This window comes from Periplaneta americana, chromosome 16 (genome assembly GCF_040183065.1).
Source record: "Periplaneta americana isolate PAMFEO1 chromosome 16, P.americana_PAMFEO1_priV1, whole genome shotgun sequence".
Taxonomy (NCBI): Eukaryota; Metazoa; Arthropoda; class Insecta; order Blattodea; family Blattidae; genus Periplaneta; species Periplaneta americana.
This window is the reverse complement of record NC_091132.1, coordinates 9,434,238-9,453,846: the sequence shown is the minus strand read 5'-3', so window position 1 is coordinate 9,453,846 and position 19,609 is coordinate 9,434,238. Positions and strand designations below refer to the sequence as shown.

Genomic DNA, 19,609 nt, shown 5'->3' with positions numbered 1-19,609 from the left:
ACCGGTTTCCATGCCTATGCAGATGTGGCGAAAGCCACTTATCATGTAACTTCAAAGACACACTCTCCCCTTCCATCTCAGTATCTTGCGAATCTGTATCTTTGTAGTGCAAGTAGGAATCAATCCGACATTTAACTCTTTATTCCCAGTTATTTGTAACTGACGAAACCACTACACCAAGATCAGATTGAGTGACTCAGGATATGAACCTGGGACCTGCCGAATATTAGTCTAGTGTTTTGCTACCCAGCCACCTCGTTCAGCCATTAACTCTTACATGACTTTTTAAAAGACAAGTTCAGAAAATAGAAACAATCACAACATACTAATAACTTTCTTACATGAATGTATGAGAAATGAATTAATGTGCAGAATTAGTATTTAATACAGTAATTGTATTTTGTAAAGTGAGGATTAGGAGTAGAAATATTTGTTCGATGTTAACGGTACAGTGTAAATTGACACATTTTTGTTTAATTTATTGTCGAATTTAAATGTCTCTCCAATCAAGAATCCACTCACGTTTCATAAGTTTAAAGACCCATAACTCGTATTAAAATAATGTACCTTACTTACTTACTTACAAATGGCTTTTAAGGAACCCGAAGGTTCATTGCCGCCCTCACACAAGCCCGCCATTGGTCCCTATTCTGTGCAAGATTAATCCAGTCTCTATCATCATATCCCACCTCCCTCAAATCCATTTTAATATTATCCTGCCATCTACGTCTCGGCCTCCCCAAAGGTCTTTTTCCCTTCGGACTCCCAACTAACATTCTATATGCATTTCTGGATTCGCCCATACGTGCTACATGCCCTGCCCATCTCAAACGTCTGGATTTAATGTTCCTAATTATGTCAGGTGAAGAATACAATGCGTGCAGTTCTGAGTTGTGTAACTTTCTCCATTCTCCTGTAACTTCATCCCGCTTAGCCCCAAATATTTTCCTAAGCACCTTATTCTCAAACACCCTTAACCTATGTTCCTCTCTCAGAGTGAGAGTCCAAGTTTCACAACCATACAGAACAACCGGTAATATAACTGTTTTATAAATTCTAACTTTCAGATTTTTTGACAGCAGACTAGATGATAAAAGTTTCTCAACCGAATAATAACACGCATTTCCCATATTTATTCTGCGTTTAATTTCCTCCCGAGTGTCATTTATATTTGTTACTGTTGCTCCAAGATATTTGAATTTTTCCACCCCTTCGAAGGATAAATCTCCAATATACCATAGATGTGAAAATATTTCCTACACCAAATACAACTTTTAATATGAAGGCTACTGTGAGACAAATATTTTTTGTACTTGGATCGAGTATCGACTTGGATCGACAGAATACTGACAAATACTCTTAAATTTCCTTCCCATGTGACACCTACTAGTGTCAAAAACTCACTGTTCATTACTAAAAATGTTATTTCGGAAATACTATTTAGAACGTCGCATTCAGGTGAATCGGAACATAGGAAACAATTATGGAAAAATATTTTTTCCACCTCCATTATGTTCTGAATTTTGTTTACAGACTCATTTTATCATATTTAAACTTCTATGCAACCAAGAGTTAACAAACGGAAATCACAGCAGTAGGCCTACTCTTCAATTTCTCACATGCAGGTCAGCAAGTGGTTCACAGGGCTGTCCAAGTCCTGCGTTTCTATAATGTGGAAATATACTGCTTGTTAGATATGTCAAGTTCTCCCTCTTTCTTAGGCGACAATAATCACAGTATTTCCATCATTTTTCTATGGTATATGACAAGTATACTGGAGGTATCGTCATCAGCTTCTGAAATCTTATGTTCTTTTCAAAGCTTTCTGTTTCAGTATCCTTCGATTTGTTTCACACAATTGTTCAATTTTAAGGCAGAAAATTTTATGCTTGTTCTGTGAACATCTTTAAACTTATTTCACAACTTCAGTGTTGTTTCCCTTTAGCATATCCGTGTTCTTGCTTTAAGGAATGAAATCTTCAATCGGAATCAAATAAACATTTTATAAAAGTGCTACTAAAAGCTTGATTATCCAGTTTGTGGAGCCAAGTAGTCTGATTAGGACAAATAAACCGACGATCCTATTTTGTTAAGAGCTTATGATAAACGTTGATCCATCCAAAGGGAAAAAGAATATTTTAATTGCGTCCATCCGTCTCTCGTGTAATTCAACTGTAGCAACATTTGTGTGGTGTTTGGTCAGAACATGCTAACTCCAAAAATGGCAGTTTTAGCTGAAAGCGCAGCCCTATATAAAAAAACAGTTCTCCTTTATTTGGTACAGCCGTGATATCTCCTTATAATCTTATGTTATTTTCACTCACATTAATTGTAAGTAAAGTAGAATATGATTCGTATGGGACAAGTGAAAATAAAAATGCTTGTATCTGAAAACAGATTTTTTGGAGTTATTATTTTTTGACCAAACTCCACAGATTTGTCTTAGCAAATATTATTTATTTATTTCTTAAAGCGGTATTAAGCATGAAGATATTCAGAGAAATTAAAAAAAAAATCCATAATTTTTTTCAAAGTGATAAAGAATTAAAAAAAAAATCTGTGTTTTCAGTTGCGTAGGGACATCAGTACGGCTACTCAGTGCCAATTGTATAATATAACAATATGCGAGCTATGCTGTAAATGGTGCGATATTAATTACTATCTTTCAAAGTGTACTTTGCTTCAAAATAAGTGCGAGTGTGCAGAACACAACTAAAAGAAACGTTGAACTATCAAAGGATATAAAATGAAATTAACTTCCAGGCGCAGATGTTACGCGCGAGGCAGTGTGTGTTCTTATTAAAAATAAACAACTGAATCATAACATGGAAAATTTTAATTCAAAATTAAGTAGCGTCCTTGCACCACGCTAAGGCTACGCTCTAATGAGCTCTATATTCTCTTAGGAAGAACTCTGCTCTGAGGTTACCGTAAGCATTCTACAACACGATGCCTCGGCTGGACCTTGGACGGGTCCGTACACTTAGAAGCCCTTTGGTCCTTTCTGCACCCTTATATGTGCTGACTATCCAAGTCCGACAGCTGGTATTCGTGAATCCGATGCTGACAGGTGGGACATCCTGGTAGTGTCAGGTCCCGTTTCGCGGACGAGAGTGCGATAAACCCCAGTGCTTCCTGTGATCGTCGACTTCTGCCTGATCCTGGCCGCACAAGCCCAAAGCTCTTCCTATACCAGCATCGGAAACCCATACTAGCCCTGAGACTTCATTGTAGCACATTTTACTATTGCAGATGATAGATGAAATGAGGGAGTGTGTTAGTGGAATGACAGAGGAAAACTAGAGTACGAGAAAAACCCTCTGTAACTTCCGCTTTGTTCACCACAAATTCCATCACGACCTGACCGGGGATCGAACTCGCCTGCCTGAATGAAAGACCTGCGCACTTGAGCCACAGACGCGGCAGCACGGTATCTTGACTTGTGCTTCAACTGCCCACCGATATACTCAAGTTCGACAGCACGCCCAGTTTTATGGCTCCCAACTTCCAATGTAGGCTGTAAAGAAGAATGCTTACCTACCTCTCTTCCTAATCAATGAAAGAAACTAGATTTCATTTAAAATTAATAAAAACATGATTTGATTCGAATATTTTTCTTAACACTGTTAAAACTAAAGTTTTCATTTTTCATTAACTAGTAAATATTATACATTGCATAATTCTCCCCTAAACATTAAACTACACAATTCAGGTTGTTCGCAATTAATTGTAATTGTCTACTCATAAACTAATCTTCCGAAGTTAAATATTCAGGGATCATAATTTATTAATAAACATCTGAAATAGGACAAACATATAACTATTTTTTAACAAATTACGTAAAATTATATATTATTTCGTTCAGCTTTGAAATTACTTACCAATAGACGTACTACCTTGCCTTATTTCAGTCTGTAACCCAGTATGGAATATTAGGATGGGGTAGTACTTATAAAACTAACCTTAATCCACTAGATTTATTACAGAGAATAATAATTAAAATATGTCTAATATGTATTGATTATCCTACCGAAAAATCGTTGAAAGAATTTAAAGTATTGAAAATACATCAAATTTATATAAATGTATTATGAAACCTTACACACAAAAATCCACAAATTTCATATCATGTACTGACAAACACAAGACCAAATGCATGGATACGATACGTTTATTTGAACCCAAGTGTTTAACGAGCATTGCCTTCAATCATAGTAGTAATATTGGCTCTAGAATTTGCAAAAAAAAAAAATAATAATAATAATAATAAAGAAATGCCCTAATCTATTTAACTCAAACAGTTTTAAATTTAAAAACGTATATAAGCACTTTGTCATTAGTGAATATTAATTTTAAGACATTAATTATTGTAATTTTTCTGTGTAATTGTATTATGTATCGAATCCTCCCCTGAGCACGAACGAGATCACTTTCTTTCAGGGGAGTGCTAGAATTTTTATAGAGAGAGAAATCCAATATGAGGATAGCTGCCCTCAAAGGGTTATCAAAATGATGTAGCCTACTATTTAGTCCATTATAAAGGATAATAATCAAAATACAATAACACAATAATTTCCTTGTATATTTTTCTGTAATTATAATTATATTATTATTATTATTATTATTATTATTATTATCATTATTATTATTACTCGCATTATTAGATTAGAAATGCGACATGTTTGTTGTTTATGACGGTTATAATGACGCATAAAGATTTCATAGGCGAGTATGTTATTATATTTTGTAAAAATAACTCCTCACATGTGTTTCACAATAACTGTCACTATGCATACATAAACCGTGTACGTAAATGATTGGTACACTTGAAATGTCTTGTAGCCTACCAAGGGGAGTATTAAAGCTATCCAGTTTGGTATTTGAAAAACAAACACTGAGAGTTTTCAGTAATTTTCAATTTCAGGTGGCACAAAAATTTTATCCTTCACATAACTTCATGCAAAGAAGTGGCGTGGAGTGAGACAGCAATCAGGGTAGGTCTACTTCATCCACTGTTCATCTGAATCTCTACATCTGTAAGAAGACGAACGTGTCGTATTCTGTGAGCTGTGGCATTAACCAATTGTGTGGCATATCCAGGAAATTAATCTTATTGGCTGCGTTCTCGGAAAATAAAAACGGACCGTAAGTTTGTGGGTATGTATGTAGGCCTATGTATGGCTCGAGCACATAGGTGTATATAACATTTCATATGGATATGATGGAAGCTGTGCATACAGTTGCTCTGCGAAGAGGGATGTTATTACTGTGTCACTAAATGTCAGAGCAGTATGCAATATTTACACAGCTTTATTTATGCGCATAATCCAGGACGCTCTGATAATTCTCGGTATAAAAAAGAAAAGTTGAAATTTGCAACAAAAATAGTAATATATAATATGTGAGCGCAGACAAGATAAATTGTGTTTGCAACGGAAAGACCTTAAAAAAAGTCGCCGCTTTCAATTTATAGCAGAGTTGAATAAACTGACGTCAATGGTGTTTACTGGCGCAGGCCGTCACTAAAACTGCTGACAAACTAGCAAGACGGTGACGAGCTTCAGCAGCACTCGGAGATGCAAGTCGTAATATCTACGAATACAAATAAGATGCTAATGGTAACAAAAGGGAGGAAACTTGCTCTTGCACCAAAAGTTTTGCAAGTCGGCAGCTGCTGAACGCTGCAAGAAAGTAAACAAGGAAATAACTTCATCCATATCTCTGACGGGAAGAACTTACAACTTCTTCGGAAACGCAACGACTCTTCGAGTATGTTATAGGTATGTCCCAACAGAACAATTTCCTCGATGGCAGTTTAGCGAGAAACGGTTTCACTCTTAGTGAACTCTCCACGCCAGATATCAGACTCGAAATTTCTGTATGTCCAAATGGAATCAGTGGGGATATTCTATCTAGATGCTCTATTTCCCCAACCAGAATTCCGTCATTTTCAGCTACAGCTTGCATACTCGTATTTTCTATTTCTAATGAAGTTCTTCACCTGAAGGCGACGGGACACCAAACGTTCAAGATGTAGTTTTTATAGGCTATACTTCACTAGTTATGGAAAATGTCCAAGTCAGAACTCTTCGGAATGATCCACTATTGCTGCTCTCCTTTGCTTAAGTTAGCTATAAATTCAAATGATTGGGAAATACATGCTGCCGCTAAGTGTTCACAGATCTGACGATGACGGCAGACGCAACAACAAATTAATTATTACTCTTCCGTAAGATTTATATACCTGTACCAATGATCACACGAAATAAGATACATAAACAATGCGAAGGTACTTGTATTACATTTAAGTAATGAATCATATAATAAATGGCAACATTATTACCTGAATTAAAATTTAAAACCGCACAAGACAATCGTCAAAGATTGTGAACAAGAACAATGACAATATAAGTTTTGACAAGGATAAATTGACACATAAAACATTCTGTCAGCCAAGAACGAATGAGCAGAAAATAACTACACAAAAAAAAATCACATAAACAACCAAATATGATTAAATAAACGTAACTTAAATGGTTTGGACACATGACAGAAGCAGCACAATAAAGGAAAATGAAGTTAATCGTACAAGAGAGGTGTGCAGATTAAAAACCGCAGAGAAGACAGCGATTGCCATAGCTAGTATTAATAACGCAGACAAGTGGCAACAGACATAGATGATCGGTGAATCACATGCAGGAAAAGGATAATTTCGCTTAATACTTAGCAGCGAGAAGCTTCCATGTCTTTATATACAACTTAGGGGAGAGTCGGGTAGTATCAGACATCGGGTAATATCGGACAGTGAGTTTCTTTCATCTACCACACGATGATAGTACCTGATTGACATGGTTACGTTTCTGTGATGTCGCATAGAGAAACGTAACAATGTCATTCAGGTACTACCATAAGGTGGTAGATGAAAGAAACGCACTGTCCGATACTACCCGATGTCCGATACTACCCGACTCTCCCCTACTTACTTACAAATGGCTTTTAAGGAACCCACAGGTTCATTGCCGCCCTCACATAAGCCCGCCATCGGTCCCTATCTGTGCAAGATTAATCCAGTCTGTATCATCATATCCCACCTCCCTCAAATCCATTTTAATATTATCTTCCCATCTACGTGTCGGCCTCCCCAAATGTCTTTATATACTGGTAATAATAATAATGATAATAATAATAATAATAATAAACAATAGGCATAATAAAAAGTGAAACATTTATAGAGATAGTGAAATAAAAAAAATATTTGGATACTCCGATAAAAAGTCACAAGTAAAAAAAAAATTGCATTTTTAGAAGGGCATTACTTTTTCTACCTGTAGAGAACAAAATGTAATTTACTTAGTTCTTGTAATAGAGTAACTTGTCCACACCTGTGGAGTAACGGCTAGCGCGTCTGGCCGCGAAATCAGGTGGCCCGGGTTCGATTCCCGGTCGGGGCAAGTTACCTGGTTGAGGTTTTTTCCGGGGTTTTCCCTCAACCCAATACGAGCAAATGCTGGGTAACTTTCGGTGCTGGACCCCGGACTCATTTCACCGGCATTATCACCTTCATCTCATTCAGACGCTAAATAACCTAAGCTGTTGATAAAGCGTCGTAAAATAACCTATTACTAGAGTAACTTGATTTCAAATCCAATTATGCTAATTTTCTCCAAAAATCTTAATTATTGGGTTTTGTAACAGCTTAGTGCAGTTGTTTTTTTTTTAGTAGGTTATTTTATGACGCTTTATCAACAACTGAGTTTATTTAGCGCCTGAATGAGATGAATGTGATAATGCTAGTGAAATGAGTCCGGGGTTCAGCACCAATAGTTACCCAGCATTTGCTCACATTGGGTTGAGGGAGAACCCCGGAAAAACCTCAACCAGGTAACTTACCCCAATCGGAAATAGAATCCGGGCCAGCTGGTTTCGCAGCCAGACGCGCTAACCGTTACTCCACAGGTGTGGACAATGCAGTTGCATTTTTTACAGTTCTATATCTACGAAACCTAGCATAATTTGGAGACAACGTTCAGTAATTTGATACGTACAGATGTTCTTAATCGATAGGTCCACGATACCAAAAATTAATAAATATTGCCTAAGTGAATTCTGGAAAAGAGCTCTTCAATTTCTAACTAATACCATCCATAGACAAGGTAACGTGCCGATTTATGAAACAGATCCTATTACACAATCTGCTCGCATTCTTGAAATATTAAAGTTATATACAATAATATTATCGAAGTACATTCCTCCGACAACGCAGATAAAAGGAATTAGTAAACTTAAACAATTACAATAACAGAAATAGTCATATCAGGTATATGAATTGCACTGTATAAGAAATAATCACACCATAATATTCGGAAAATACCAATATTACATACATATCATAACCAAAATTTTAAATCTTCACTTGTTGAACAATTGCATTGTTATAAAATGAACTTCACGTTCAGAAACTAAAATCCTTGTTTTCTTTATGGATATCTTAACAATTATACGAATATGCAATAATCTTGAAACAAAAGAGAGCACTGTGTAGTAACTCCTCATTCTCGAATTTCCTACGAATGAGCTGTTAATCACAGCTTCTGATAAGTAGCTCTGGGATGAGAAGTCAAATTTCCATGAAAGAAAAGCGATGCTGTGGACAATAAAATCATTTTTCAGGTCACCGTATCCTTACAGGCTGCAGCAGTTGGACTCTACGAGCATTCGGCTAGCCAAGTACGTCTTGCTCAAGTTATGGCTGATTGTTACATATTGAATGTATTCCACACTAAGGGGATCCATGCAACGAATTTTATTTCTGCTCCGTCTTCACTGGGAAACGTGCTGCGCTGGTGACTCAGCAAAGCCACTATTGAAAATATAAAATTGTAACGAATGCAATGAATTGCTACGTGAAAGAAAATATCGTACGAGTTGGAGGCAAAAGAGAATCCAGTACTTAGAAGAAAAATTTGAATCTGGAAGAAGTAGGAACCGGACGAAATAAAATCTGAAATATTTTTCTCGCCTTTCTACTCCACTGTTGCTATATCGTACCTCTTATAGTTCAAAAGGGATGATGAGTAAATCATTTCCATTTAACTTCCATGGTGAACTGGTTGTGGAGCACAATTCCAAACTGTCAACTATCTCTTGAGAGCTATTGTATTCAAAGATTCGGAGCACCTTATGACGATCTATGGTCAAAATCGTATTCTCCAAGATCTCTAAGGGATCGCCGACTCTGTTGGGTCGTTATCTTCGCTAACTCAGGTTAAGGCTGGTTCACAATAAAGCGGGAACGGAAACTACAACGAAAACGAGAACGGAAGTAATGTTAAAATAAATGTATTTAAATGTGAGCGTTCACAACAGTTAATTGTGAATGCTCACATTTAAATACATTTATTTTAACAATATTTCCGTTTTCGTTCTCGTTTCCGTTCCTGGTTTATTGTGAACCAGCCTTTACTGGACACGGAGTTCCCGAGATACCTCTATGTAGCTACGGTCAGTCTGCCTTTCGCTAAAACTGAAATGAATATATATATATATATATATATATATATATATATATCACAGCTTATACGTCATCATAAATTCAAGTCAAAGACCCGAATATATTTCAATAAAAATCCTTTAACAAACTCGCTGTTATTTCAAGTTATTCTATGCTTGTTGTAATCCTGGAATAGAAAGGGATAAACATACGCTTTGCTTGTCATTCTACATTAAATAAATTATATGTTTTGTCTTTCTCTATGTGTTTTTAATTTTTGGAAGGAACGAAGTTTCGGAAAGAAAAACGCTTCGATTACACTGAACACAGCCTAATATAGCAATTTCAAATAGGTCTATAGCCTAGTTTTAATAAATACATTTTTATTATTGTTAAAGACTGTCTCCGTAACTAGAGTTATTCTTCTTTGGTGACATTTTTACTGCAGCATAAAATTGACATGACTTGATTACAAAAAAAAAAAATAAAAATAAAAATAAAAATAAAACATAGAATCTATTAATATTTTGAAGTCAAGTTATGAAAATGGAATGTAATACATTGGAAATTAAGTGTATTTGGAATTATTTACGTCGGGAAATGTTGAGAATGTGTAATTCTAGTAAGATAATTATCTTAACGTTAGTTTTAACAATAAATATAGGCTACAGCTTACATTTTAATTGAGATATGAAAATGTTGGCTTCTTCACTTGAACTAGAATCAAATGTATTCGTAACAACTTTGAATAGATTTAATATTTCCTTAATAATACAAGAAAATCAATTTTATTTTCTGAACGCGGAAATTAAGAAGTATTAATTCGTTTTCGTTTTCGTTTTCATTTATCACATTTCACCATCTTAAGGCATATTCATATGTCATTTATCTAGAGAAGTTCAAAATTACGAGTTTATTTGTTAGGACTTTAATAAAACGAACTAGTAGAACTAATAAAAATCCAATAAATAAGATAATATTTTAAATACAATAAAATACATCTTAACTTCACATTCAGACGCCATATTATTGTTTGAATCTAGCACCTGTCCTAACTGCACACGTTTATTACACCTAGTCGATAGTTAATGTGAAAAGTATTCCCATTTGTTGTTAATCAGCTATGTCAGTTTAACAAATAACACACCGTTTTATTATTCAGCAGAAATTTGTCACGATAAATCATCACAGATTCATGCCTTTGCCCATTGTGTTGTGCGAAGTTATGGATGTTCTTCAGCCGAAGTGTATGACGTCACAACACTTACATGTGGCTAACGAGAAAGACAGGCTACTTACAGCCAGCTCTATACAACATCACGATGGACTCGGCTTCTAGGTATTGCCCCAGATCACATATAACAGACTGCTCAGCCTTATAGACTTTGATGGCAACAACTTTTATCAGTTTCACTATGCTGCCATCTAGCTACTGCATAAGAAGTCACGTTATAACTCTCATTTGAATTGCATGGAGCAACTGTACTTCATCTAGCGGTCGCTCCCAATCGACGGTGACGATCCTGGTGGTTGTTCTTTTCCACAGTTTTTAACATGGGGATGGACAATCTGTTATATATGTGATCAGGAATATTACTAACAGGACCATTGTAATGTATCAAAGACCAAGACTCTTGATCAAAGTAGTGGGTCTCTTTGACGTATAACACCAATTGCACATAAGACAGAAAAATAAAAGTTTTCTGAACTTGCTGCAGAGAAGAAAACTGTTTTGGCGCTGGCTAAGGACAGAATATAGAAGATCAATCTTCCGCAACATTGAGTGAACCAGCCATCGAACCGATGAAGGAAGTTTGAAAAAGTTGGCAAAGTATACATCGTACCGCGTGCAGAATAGACACTATAATGCGCAGCATGACTTCCATACTGGTATGAGAAATTTAATGTGACCCGAAACTACAGCTTGGTTGCTAGTTCTTGGTTCCAGGCTGCCCGAGCGACGTGCCACAGTGCGGGGGAAAGACTATACTGTACATCGGTGAAGAAGCATACGAGACGCAAAAGACCGGCGAAGAAAGTTTCGTAGCTGAGAGACGAAACTACTTCTATGAAAGTCTACAAGCGGTTCAGCAATATGCTAACCAGTTTTTAGCAAGTAGGTGTATTCCGTAAAAACCTATGCATTGCTATTAAAAGACCTGAAAACAATGAAGAGATTGAAAACAGTAATGCGCTTTCAAGAACTCATTATTTTGGCTGAATTGTATGTGTCTGATTGATTTTTTTTTATTATTATTAATAGTAGATAGGCGGTTCAAAAATTTAAACAGCTTATACTACTACGAATGTCGAAAATTCCTCACTTTTACATCTTCCGGTAGAAAATTTGTTGTGGACTTATTAATCAAGACGCTGTTTCCGCGAATAATCAATTATGTCCTTAGTTACTGAGAAACGTTTTTTTTTTCTAAAATGTTGTCAGAACATAAAAAGTATTCCCGAAAACAGTTTCTTAATTAGTTATTTTAAAATGCTTTATCAACTGCTATGGTTATCTGGCATCTGAATGAGATGAAGGTGATAATGCCAGCGAAATGAGTCCAGGGTCCAGCGCCGAAAGTTAACCAGCATTTGCTCTTAATGGGTTGAGGGAAAAACCCGGAAAAAATCTCCACCAGGTAACTTGTCCCAACCAAAATTTGAGCTCGGGCCCGCTCGTTTTATGGTCTGGCAAACTAATCGTTACTCCCTAGCGGTGGACCCGATCACAGTTAAAACATTTTAAATATTTTAATAAGGTGTTCATGCCCAGTCGGGGTTGTTCTAAGAAGGTGAAACCTGCATTTGAGTAGTCTTAAACACACCTGCTTAACATAGTCCTACGTGGTCCTTCATCTCTTACCAGCGAGACTTCCACACCATTAATCATGAGCCTATTAAGTCTGTTTTCGACCTTCTTTACCATCCTGGATTTATAGAGACAAAGTAGAAAACTTCTCAAAAGTCTATGGCGAGTCCTCGGCATCACTTCATTTCACCCCTTTGATTTGATTACCTGGTTGGGTTTTTCCGAGGTTTTCCCCAACCAAAAGGCAAATGCCGGATAATCTTTTGGCGAATCCTCGGACCTCACCTCATCTCAGTACATCTCGCCAAAATATTGTAAAAAATTGCACAAAATTGTAAAAATTGTAGAAAATTACTGAATTGTAAAATTGTAAAAATTGTAAAATATTGTAAAAAATTTATAAAAATTGTAATTATAATATTATAAAATTTTGACTTGTTCCACATCTTAAAGCTTCATTGCTTATGTAAGATCTATGGAATATAATGAATGAATGCAACTCATAGTTCGTAATACCCCCATTACATATATAACAGATTGGCCATTCCTATGTTAAAAACGGTAACATGTGGAAGAGAACAACCACCAGGATCGCCTCTATCGATTGGAAACGACCGCTAGATGGAAGTACAGTTGCTCCATGCAATTCAAATAAAAGTTATAACGTTATTTCTTCTGCAGTCGCTAGATGGCAGCATAGTGAAATTGATAAAAGTTGTTTCCTTCAAAGCCCATAAGGCTGATCAATCTGTCATTGTGCGATCTGGGGTAATACACAAAGATCTACACCAGTCTGCTTCTACTCCAGAGCAGGTGTGAGTCTCCTAACTGCAGTTACAAAAGAATTATTCACGTACTAATACAATACAAAGAATCATTTTATGTAATTTCAAACATATTTTTATCTCACAGATTATATTAATATTTAAGCTTTTGTATATAACTTTTCTTTCATATATATGTACAAATTTTAATCCATTGACACATATTTAGCGAAGTAGAGGGTCTCTTGCAAAGAGGGCCAGCATGTCGCTAATCGATAAGTATTTGATCAGTGAATATAGTAACCGTGTATTTCATGCAAGAGAATCCAAACGAGTCAGAGGGGTGTTGAAATATAAGAAAACACATGGCATCCTATTTCACAGATGCAACTGAAAAGTTGGAAGAGATGTGCGCACCTTATCTGTCGGAATTGGATGTTTTCAGCCATCACTAAGGAAGTCCACGTGTCGTGAAAATTGAGGACTCTACTAGGCCTATTAAAATCTCCACTTGAACAATGGATACTCTCCGATACAAGGTCAAATGAGCCGTAACTCAAGGTCACCCGATGGACCCATGACGTGTAGCGTGTAAGGTAATTATCATCATGACAACTCAATTAAGATCAGCGTATTACACGAGGATCTGAAAGCAGCAGCCCTGGAGGATCCAGGCAAGGCGCCGACAGCTGCGAGCAGTGGCTTACTGTGCACTGTTCAGCAAATTCAGTATAACGCCCCCTATCCTTGCAAACAAAATCATGCTGCAAACTACAGGTGCAGAGCAGGGTGAATCCACACACATCTTTCTAATCTGTTATTTAACGACGATACATTAACTGCGACACTATCCAGCATCGGTGAATATGGTGATGGCGAGATGAGACCGGGGATTCGCAGTGGACTGCTTGACATTCTCGAAAAATCTCGAAAAAAACCCGAACAAGTAATCAGCCTAAGCGGGATCCGAACCCACGCTCGAGCGCAGTTTCGGATAATGAGACCACACCTTCACTCCTAGGCTACGCGTGTTGATGTAAAATGAGCGATTATGCATGTTTCTTCTCTTCCAGGGACAGGGTTGTTCTGCTTGCCGTAAATCTAACACACGACCTCCCAAGTTTTCATCCCGTGCGAAGGGAGCCAAATGGTGACCACTACATGACCGACCACAACTGTGATGTAATAAAGACAGTGCAAAGTACTTCGATATAATTGTACTCGTATGTACAACTTCTCTTGTACAGATACGGAATTAAAATTTGGAGCAAGTCTTGATGGGAGTCCACCTGTATGTAGGCACGACTGTCCACAAGTAGCATATATGCAGGGGCTCTTGTTTACTGCACATGCGCACTGTGTTGTAAGCGAAACATACAATAATTTTATTTCCGTATCTGTACATTAAATACACGTCCCACGTCAGTGACGTAATAAAATAGTTGTTATGATATTAGACCGTGAAGGAACTATTTTTTGTTTGTATGTGGAATTTTGAGGAACTTATCACAGACAAATTCCTCAAACATAATACAACGTTTTTTCTACGCAGACATGGAGTTGTATTTCTGATTACATATATGCAATGCTGCGGAAGAACCAGTTTCTGATTTGTTAGCTAAAAGTCCATAAACTTTTACATACAGTAATATTAGAAAAATGTACACGTAATTATGACGAAACTGTTCTGCTGACTTATTTTTGCAAAGTATCAAAATTAATTCTGCAGCTTTTTGGTCACAATACTCAATTAAAAATCTACTTTGGCGATAAGGCATGTTAAAGTGTAGTGTATAATTTAATCATTAAAAGTTTAATATTTCGCATGTGAAGGTAAATTTTAACTGTACGCTACTTGGTGTTCCAAGTTATAGGACAGTGCGTGAAGTAAATTACTTCACGAGTCTATTGGTCAGTCCTTGATGTAGCTTTTTATGATTACGATGATGATGATGATGATTATTATTATTATTATTATTATTATTATTATTATTATTATTATTGAAAAGAAGAAAAAATTCGTTACTACGTAGCATTGAAGTGTAAGTTAATGACAATTACATGGGAAGTGTGGCATTTGTAACGACACCAGATGATATTAAACCGTAATATAAAAGTTCGCTGTCGAGGTTAGTGTAATTCGGTACTTACTTACTTACTTACTGGGTTTTAAGGAACCCGAAGGTTCATTGCCGCCATCTTATTTGAAGATTTCGTAACAAGTTGTTTTTTTACGGTGATGGGTTGTTAGCCCTTCGCCCAACCCCCAAGCTGGAGGACCACCTCTCATCGGCTGTCCGCGACTGCTTATTCAATATATTCACAGCTACCCTCCATATCTGGAGGCCGTCTGGGTAATTCGGTACATTCTGAATATTTCAAACATTAGCTGCAGGAAGGAGATCCGCGAAATGAAGTGAAATACTTATTGAGGCAAGGGAATTGCGAGGCCATCCGTAGTAAATTTCAAACTGGTAGAGATAGCAATCTGAAGGTTAATACCAATGTGTCTCGTACCAACGAAACATGCTGTATTGACGCCAAGAGATCGCAATCAGAAACTTTAATGACAACATGAAACAAGCGAGGAATTCGCGACATTTCTGGTATGAACAACAGTGTTTCATACTGCGAATGGTAGCATTGCATCATTGCGCCTGGAAAATGTTACTCTGCGGCGGGACAATCCGAACTAGTAACAAGATTGACTGTCCTAGTGTTTTTTTTCATTTATTATATAGGCTATTTCAGTAGTTTCGAAGAATTGGGAACATTTATTTTCAGTCACATCATGCCTGGACTCATGTTACGGAATGAGTGCTGTTTCGCGTACCCATGAAGAAGAATTTTCTCATGAAATGTCGCCCAGTGTATGGGACCGGTGTCCACGCAGCATCTTGATGGATTTGGATAGATACACTAGGTAACGAAATCCGGTTTTGAAAATAATCTATGAAAGCTGGGGAATTATCATGCTGACCTCATGTTGCCCCCATACAGGTTACATGATCGTTCATCTCTGCTGAGGCATGTGGATGTGAAGCCTTGGCCCTTCATGGGCTGTTCCGCCACCAATGAAATATAAAGAGAAAGTCCTATGATGCTGCAAATATCGATTCCGAGATTCCTCAAGTAGACGATGATGATGATGATGATGATATTATTATTATTATTATTATTATTATTATTATTATTATTATTATTATTAACAAATTAGATAAAGCTTACATCGTTTTCATTTTATGTTATACATTGCAGCGACATAGGTCTAATATTAGCTCATTATGTTTCGTAGCCTATATGAGAAACTAAAAATGATAAACAGACATTTTTAAAATTGTAGATTTCTTCAAAATCTTTTAAAATGTTCTCCTGTGTTATTACCCTATGTGATTTATCACTACGTTTCACCGACGCGACGCTCCCCTCATATCACTGGGGAAAAGTGTACATAAAAGTTAAAAAGAATAAATAAATAAATAAAAATCAAAAGAAAACGAAGTTAACTGAAATCACAAAAGAAGAAAAGTAATATACCGTGTATTTTTTTGGGTATAGGACATAAGGATTTAACATTGCCACAAGAAACCTATGCATAAAAACAATGTGGGCATGTTTAGAGATCAGCAAGCTTTGAAAATTTGTAAACCAAGAGAGCATAATTATTTATGGTTGCTAAGTCAAAGCCAAATATTCTCCTGTTTTAAAAATTGTCAAAGTCTGCTATTTTCTAAACATGGCCAACTTATTAAGTTATTTCTTCATTGTTTCTATAACTCACATAGTTTATTATGAGAATGTTCAATCACTATGTCCTATACCCACAAAAACACAAGGTATATGATAAAATTTGGATTCAGACACTAAAATCGTACAAAGTAAACGTAAGAACAACCTAGCAGCTCTCAATTATTTTTGGAATTGGTACCTATTATTATATAAATAAATACATTTTCATGGCATTTTCACTAATCAGTGGTTACCACTAACTTGTGCTATGGCCTCCCTGCCTCTCTACAGAGGAGAAAACATCCAGCCAGTTGGGATATTTCCTGGATAAATACAGATCTATCACGGGAAATGGGTTGATGACATGTGAATTTATATGATAATGAGTGACCACAATATTCGGAAGGAATCGGCTGAATAAATAAATACATAGATGGATGGGTGGATCGATGGATGGATGGATGGATGGATGGATGAATGAATGAATGAATGAATGAATGAATTTAAATTAAATTAAATTATGTTTTATTTAACGACGCTCGCAACTGCCGAGATTGTATCAGCATCGCCGGTGTGCCGGAATTTTGTCCCGCAGGATTTCTTTTACATGTCAGTAAATGTACTGACATGAGCCTGTCGCATTTAAGCATACTTAAAGAACCGGGATCGAACCCGCAACCTCGGACACAGAAGGCCAGTATTCTACCGACTGCGACACCCACACCCAGGCCGACTGAATGAATGAATGAATGAATGAATGAATGAATGAATGAATGAATGAATGAATGAATGAATGAATGAATGAATGAATGAATGAATGAATGAATGAATGAATGAATGAATGAATGAATGAATTTGATAGGAGGTTGAGTGCGCGCACTAATGACGATTTGTCTCCATCGCCCATCGCTCCAATTTGTTTTATTTTATTGAAATACGTTGTAACACTAGGTACTGTTTGTACCACATGAACTTGAACGCTAGGTCTTCCACTGCATACTGTACAGTGGATAGTTGTTCTACCAGACCAAATGAAATCGGAGCCATAGACCTATTACATAGACCCTACTAAAGGTGAGAAACCAACTAAATGAAGATCCCAATTTAATGAAAATGAAACGTAGGAATTATTGTACAAACAAAATTACAGCATCCACTCTTAATCTGGTGTGAATGACTAACATTGACATGGCTGAGTGATGCGATGTAACTTGATTTTCTCGCTGCTCTTCGCAGCAGAAATTTCTGTATTCATTTACATCGAAGACACAAATCTGTTACAAGTTCAAACAGTTAACTGTAAGTTAAATGCATACTCACCAATGTTGATGCTGAGACACTGCAAATAACCGTCCAGACTGCAAAAGAAAGAAAGGAATGTGAATCTGTTGATAGTTAAAGAGAATGAAGAAAATCCATTCTTCACAAACGTTTTGGGATGAGATCAAAGTGAGATCAAAAGAAGCATATTTTAAGTGACCATGGGTCGAAAGTGCTTCCCTTTCCTCACATAGTCTATTAAGATCAGATGTTAGCTGCTGACATTTGGTATTAACTCTCCATTATCCACCAAGTGCAAGAGCATATCATAAATAGAGATAAATCCAGGTAAAGAAACAATAGAGATAGATTTTTGTACACCAGAATTAAAGAACATTGTTCATCTACAATATACATTACATGAATATATTTGTTAACATAGTTCAATACTTAATTTACCATCCACACCAAAATACGAGTATATAGAGTCAAGGAAGAGTGCGGTATTTATTATTCTCTTGCAACGTGACAGATAGAAATAAATCTGAGCTACAGGAAATAGATAGAGTAATATACAATGAAGCTATTAGTTAACGATCCAACAGGCCGTTGTAATTTTTTACGACTTTTATACTGCTAGGCTACCAATTTTCAATAAACGACATTAGATCCAGATTAGGGAAAGACGATACAATTACCATTTCAGTTGAAGACCGGCTGCTGTAACTTAAGACATCCAGCAACTGTTGATTTATTCACTAACAACATTAAGAATTCTACAGAAATAACTTGACAACCATTTAATATAGGCCTACTTTTATTCTGTTTGATAAATAATATTCACACAAAATGGGAATGCTTATGTCGGCCATGACATTACCGTTGAAACTCAGTTAATGTCCGGATGTAAAAAATGGTGACTACGTAATGGACATGTTAGAACAATTCTTTATAGCTATATAAAGAGTCCTGCCTTATAGAAGACCAATTAGAGATGTTCAGGATCTGCGTCACAGAATTAAAGAAGACTGCTGGGGCGAACATGAACCAAAATCAAGTTTCGATTGAATATTTTCCGATTACTGAATGACTAAAATGTGGAAACTATAGCCTACAACCGAACTCCCATCTTTTGTTAACATAATGTAACAAACGATTTTACAATGTTCAATACCTGTAAAGTTACTTAAGTTTAATTTTGCGACACTATATTATAGACACATGTACTTTAAGCACACACATATGACAATCATAACAATGAATGAATTGTAAGAATTTCTAATTATATTTTCAGAAGGATGGAGCTCCTACAGATAATTTAAATTCAGAATTATTCAAATTCTCTTGAAAAGATTTCAAGAAAAGGCTACTTACCGTCCTCAACAACAAATATATTTTCTAACAACAGAATGATACAACAAATAAACACTTCCAGTTATCTAGTGAATATTATATTTTAAAACAGAGAAAGATAGTAGGTACAACAATAAAACTGTCAAAAATAATTGCGAATCACAGATATCTTATATAAAGACCTACGACATTATTACAAACTAA

General features: G+C 36.2%; 2 protein-coding genes across 15 annotated transcripts in view; one reads left to right on the top strand and one right to left on the bottom strand.

Moving 5' to 3' along the window:
• The window catches only part of Atg10 (Autophagy-related 10), a 656,137-nt gene that overhangs the window by 376,808 nt on the left and 259,720 nt on the right, over positions 1-19,609 (bottom strand). For all 4 annotated transcript variants that reach the window (XR_011329775.1, XR_011329776.1, XM_069813034.1 and 1 more), the window contains one exon: positions 18,113-18,150. The gene's annotated coding sequence lies outside the window, so the exon portion shown is untranslated. The remainder of the gene's footprint in view (positions 1-18,112; positions 18,151-19,609) is intronic.
• Positions 1-19,609, top strand: part of LOC138691226 (protein vein-like) — a 411,186-nt gene that overhangs the window by 153,063 nt on the left and 238,514 nt on the right. The window lies entirely within an intron of this gene.